Source organism: Amblyraja radiata, chromosome 6 (assembly GCF_010909765.2).
Source record: "Amblyraja radiata isolate CabotCenter1 chromosome 6, sAmbRad1.1.pri, whole genome shotgun sequence".
NCBI classification, from domain to species: Eukaryota; Metazoa; Chordata; class Chondrichthyes; order Rajiformes; family Rajidae; genus Amblyraja; species Amblyraja radiata.
This window is the reverse complement of record NC_045961.1, coordinates 83,752,518-83,758,517: the sequence shown is the minus strand read 5'-3', so window position 1 is coordinate 83,758,517 and position 6,000 is coordinate 83,752,518.

The window sequence follows — 6,000 nt, the reverse complement described above, 5'->3', positions numbered from 1 at the left end:
GCGGGGTGAGTGTGAACGGAGTGGGTTGCTTTCACCCGGATGAAGTGAGACTTTGAGTATTGTCAGAGCTGCACCTATCCAAGCAGATTGATACCATGTGACCGGGGAGGAGTAGAGTGGTAGACCAACATTAAAATAGCCAACTTCATATTCACAGCACAACATTAATGCTAAGGGGTTGAAAGAAAAACAAGCCCGAGGTTCAAGATTCCTTAAACTCAGTGCCAAAGGCCGTGTAATTTTCTTTAATCTTTCCAGCAGAGTTAAAGACTGGTATCCCAACTAATTCACCATTCACACCAACCTCTGATACACTGACGCCCATTTGACCTGGCAATGATTTTCAAAGTCGTTTGATGCAACAGAACACACCATGCTTCTCATTGTTTGCAGCTGTGTGTGTGCTAGGACCTCCTGTGGGCAAGTTTCAGCACTGATTATTACAGGATTCATACAGTTTATTTGCCAGGAAAAAGGGGTTCGGAGGTTGGTGTGAGCAGAGGAACCAGTGTAAAAGTCGTAGACTGTTGCGTTATAGGGACAAGATGAGAAAGCTCTCTCAACATCTCACCTCTTGCCAACAGTTGCTCAAAAGTGGATTTCAAGGTAAAATCAAAGTGGGAATCTGATTGACTTCTAAAAATCCCCAATATGTAGGGTGTTAGGCGTTATAATAATAATAATAAATTTTATTTTTGGGCGCCTTTCAGACATCTCAAGGACACCTTACAGAGATTAACAGGAATAAAAACATATAATCAGAATAAAATAAATAATAAAGACATCACAGAAACACAAATTAAAAACAGAATTCAGTCCAAAAACAAAAAATCAAAAACACAATGTGAAGAGAGAGCAGCGGCAGCTAAAGCGCGCCAGCGTCCACTCTCCCTTCACGGCAGCCATCTTGGACAACGACTAACAGGATTACCTTACAGACAAAAAAATCATTCCCCCACAATGGATACCACTGTGGGGGAAGGCACAATGTCCAGTCCCCAACCCCAAGTTCACCCAAAGTCAGGCCTATTGAGGCCACCGCAATTGTCTCTACGGAGGCCCGATGTTCCTGGCCGTTCTCACCGGGTGGTCTTGCCCCGGCGTCGGGAAAGTCCTCTCAGCGGCTGGGCCACCTGGAACGGCCGCTTCCTAGCTGGAGACCGCGGCTTCCGGAGCCGACAAGGCCGCGCCGGTTTGGACCTCCCAGGCTCCCGATGTTGAAATCGGCGCCGCCCGCTCCGCTCCGCAGACCCGCAGCCCGGAGGTGTTGAACACGGCGGTCTCAGCTCACCAAAGCTCCAGCGCGGCGACCCTGGCAAGGCATCGCCCGCTCCGCTTCGCGATAGCGCTCCTGCTCTGTGCCGCCACTGAGGCCGAGGTGCTGGGCGGTCCCCGCCAGGAAACGGCGCACCAAGCCCGCTGGTAGGCCACGAGGACGGGTCGACAGGCAGCCCGGAGAAAAAGCTGCCTCACCGACCAGGTAGGGACCTAGAAGTAAAATTGCCCCCTACCCCCCACATTAAAAAGTTAATTTCTCCAACGGACAAAACACAGGACTTACTAAAAACTTTTAAAAAAAACGAATTAAACGGACGGCTGCTGGCTAGCAGCCGTTCCCCAAGATGGCTCCTCCTCCTCGTTATGGGGAGAGGGCGGGAGAATGTGGTTGAGAGGGAAAGATCGATCAGCCGTAATTGAATGGTGGAGTAGACTTGATGGGCCGATTGGCCTAATTCTGTTCCTGCAACGTATGAAGTTCTGAGTGGGCATTTGGGTGCCAATATGTTAAATTGTTCAGATAATCTGTTCATAAAAAACATCGGTTGCGGGATAAATATTTGTCAGGTTCCAGGCGTGAAGTTCAAAGTAACAGAATTGGGTCTATTAGGTCTTCCTCAGAGATAAATAACAGGGACCCAGTTTAATCTCACATCCTAAAGATGGGGGGGGGGGGGTCTCCAACAGGAGTGCCCCTTGCAACACAGGAGAGGCAGTAAACTCACAACCTGGGCTCATATCAAAACAGTTCTGAATCACAGCAACAAATTTTGACGTGCACAACACAAGAAAATAGGAGAAGTAGACCACTCAGCCCATCAAGCCTGTCCCATCATTCAATCTGATCATGACTGATCCACTCTAGACCTAATCTCATAGAACATAAAACGATATAGCACAGGAATGGGCCCTTTGGCCCACAATGTTTACGCAGAACATGTCGTTCAACTTATCTCATCTGCCTGTATATCATACCCCTCTATTCTTTGGACTTCCATATCACCTATCTAAAAGCCTCTTAAACACCACTATTGTATCTTCCTCCAACACCACCCCTGTCAATGCGTTCCTCACCCCACCGCTCTGTAAAATACTTGATCCCTACATTAAACTTACGGCCTCGCCTCTCACTTTATAGCTATGCTCTCCAGTATTGGACATTTCCATCCTGGGACAAATGTTCCTACTGTCTACTCTGTTGATGCCTCTCATATTTTTATTTACTTCTAGCAGTCTCCCCTCAAATTCCTCTTCTGTGCCAGTTCCTCACAGACATCAAATCTTGGTTCTTTTCAAAAATGTATTTCCTTCCTCTTTAAATACCAACGACTGAGTCTCCACAACTCTCTGGGGAAGAGAATGCCAGAGGCCCAGCACCCTCTGTGAAAGGTTATCAAGCACCTCAGTTTTTAATGACTGCTCCTTAATCTTACACGTTCTGTAACAATGAGAAAATATAGCAGCCAACACCCACCGTCAGGCACTGTGACAATGACCAGTTAACCTGCTCGTGATGACAAAAGAGACTGCAGATGATGGAATCTGGAGCAATAGGAACCTGTTTGTGATGTTGGTTGTAGAATAATATATCACAGCTGATGTGTATAAGGCCAGAGTTACATCTGTGTCCTGCCAGGAATAAACACACATTGAGCAACATCAGTCACGCAATGATCAATTGTATGCCACTCTCACTTACAGCAGCCACTTAATCTTCACCATTACATTCCATGCACATAATGTACCAATAAAGAACAACAAATATCCTTTGGCCCACGCCGCCGCATCGATCGCCCGTTCACACTAGTTCTACATTATCCCACTTTCTCACCCATTCCCCAACACTAAGCTAATTAACGCACAAACCTGCACGTCTTGGAAACCAGAGCATCTGGGGGTAACCCACGTGGTTACAGGGAGAGGTGGAAACTCCACACTGATAGAACCCAAGTTTAGGATTGAACCCAAGTCTCTGGCACCGTGAGGCAGCAGCTCCACCAGCTGTGCAACCCTAATTATTTACACCGATCCATTGAATTCTCCCCACATTCCCATCAACTCCCCCAGGGAGTGAAACATAAAATGTTGGATGGTGCAGAACTTCCTCCAACTAAACGAGAGCAAGTCTGAGGTCATCCAACTCGGCCCCTCCGACTCCATCAAAACGATAACAGGCAGCCTTGGAAGCCGAACCTCCTTAGTCAAACCGCACGTCAAAAATCTTGGCGTGATATTTGACTCTGCATTAAAGTTTGACAAGCAAGTCAACTCTGTGGTAAAAGCTAGTTTCTTCCAGCTTCGAACCATAGCTAAAATTAAACCATTCCTCCAATTCGACGACCTTGAAAAGATCATCCACGCATTCATCTCCTCCCGCCTTGACTACAGCAACTCCCTATACACTGGCATCAGCCAATCATCCCTGTCCCGCCTGCAATTGGTTCAAAACGCCGCAGCAAGACTTCTGACGGGTACCCGTGAAAGGGACCACATCACCCCGATCCTGGCCTCTCTCCACTGGCTCCCAGTACGGTATAGGATCAACTTCAAGCTCCTCTTATTCGTATACAAAGCCCTTATTGGGCTTGCCCCCTCCTATATAAAAAATCATCTACCCCACCATTCTACCTCCAGGTTCCTCAGATCGGCTGACTTGGGGCTACTGACTATCCCGCGGTCTAGGTTTAAGCTCAGGGGTGACCGCGCTTTTGCGGTTGCAGCACCTAGACTGTGGAATAGCATCCCGCTCCTCAACAGAAATGCCCCCACCATCGACTCCTTTAAATCGAGGCTCAAAACCTATTTCTACTCCCTAGAAATTTTTGAGGCCCTCTGAGGGGTCGCTGTAAACAGTTTATGTATGTATTGTTAGGTCTGTCTCCCGTTGTATGTAACATCAGTATCTGCACTGATGTGAAGCACTTTGGTCAACGTGAGTTGTTTTTAAATGTGCTATACAAATAAAATTGATTGATTGATTGATTGATTGAGAGGATTCTCCCATTCACAGCGACATGCAGGGAAAGTTACAGTGGCCAATTAACCCACTGATCCTTGCCCTTGGTACATGGGAGGAAACATATGCCCCTGTCCCACTTAGGAAACCTGAACGGAAACCTCTGGGGACTTTGCGCCCCACCCAAGGTTTCAGTGCGGTTCCCGGAGGTTTTTGTTAGTCTCCCTACCTGCTTCCACTACCTGCAACCTCCGGCAACCACCTGCAACCTCCGGGAACCGTACGGAAACCTTGGGTGGGGCGCAAAGTCTCCAGAGGTTTCCGTTCAGGTTTCCTAAGTGGGACAGGGGGCATAAAGCACGTGGCAGAAGCCCACGCAGTTACGAGGAGAAAACCCTCAAGGTGAGGATTGAACCAGGGTCACTGGAGTTGTGAGGCAGTAGCTCCAGCAGCTGTGCCACCTTATGACAACATTTAAGTGCTTTTAAAGAGTTTGCAACTCAGAGTTTGTTGTAGAAACAAATGTCTGATTTTGTTAAATGCAAGTACAGCTTATGGCAACATTAGCTGATACAGTCATTTATTTGTGAGGTAATCGAATATCATCTTAAAAAAAAAAGGTACAACAGAATTGAAAATCAAAAGGAAACTGCAGATGTTGTAAATTTGAAATACAAACAGAAAATGCTGGAAACATTCAGCAGGTCAGGCAGCATATGTGGAGAGGATCAGAGTGAAAGTCTCAGAGTGAGGGCCCCTTATCAGAGCATTGGCTCAAGCTGCAAATCCTCAGCAGAATCTGTAAGTGGTGGAGGAGCTTGCGTTCAGATGCAGTCACTTAGCCATGGAGGTCCACTGCTCCCAGAATTCACAGCAGCAGAGAAAGTCCCTTATATCTGTGACTTGGCTGCTCTGTGGGAGGATGTGCAACCTTACCCACTACAATACAGGAACTGGTCAATACTCAACGTCTCAAACTTCCCCTTTAGTTAAGATCGGGTGGTTATTATAACAGAGAGTGTTAATTTCCGCAGAACTGTTTTGTTTGAACAAAGGACTGGATCACATAGAACACAAGTCGACACTGTTGTGGTTGTCGCCATGATTTCATGTCACTGGCACTGGGTAGGGATTTGGATCACCTGGCACATGTCCCATGTAGTCATTCCAGAAAGGCCAATCCTGACCTCGGGTGCTGTCTATGTGTAATTTACATGTTCTACCCGTGACTACGTGAGGTTATCCAATTTGGTGGCAAAAAGAGGAAAGTAGATTATTATCTGAATGGTGGCCGATTAGGAAAATGGGAGATGCAACGAGACCTGGGTGTCATGGTACACCAGTCATTGAAAGTAGGCATGCAGGTGCAGCAGGCAGTGAAGAAAGCGAATGGTATGTTAGCATTCATAGCAAAAGGATTTGAGTATAGGAGCAGGGAGGTTCTACTGCAGTTGTACAGGGTCTTGGTGCGACCACACCTGGAGTATTACGTACAGTTTTGGTGTCCTAATCTGAGGAAATACATTCTTGCCATAGAGGGAATACAGAGAAGGTTCGCCAGACTGATTCCTGGGATGTCAGGACTTTCATATGAAGAAAGACTGGATAGACTCGGCTTGTACTCGCTAGAATTTAGAAGATTGAGGGGGGATCTTATAGAAACTTACAAAATTCTTAAGGGGTTGGACAGGCTAGATGCAGGAAGATTGTTCCCGATGTTGGGGAAGTCCAGAATAAGGGGTCACAGTTTAAGGATAAGGGGAAAA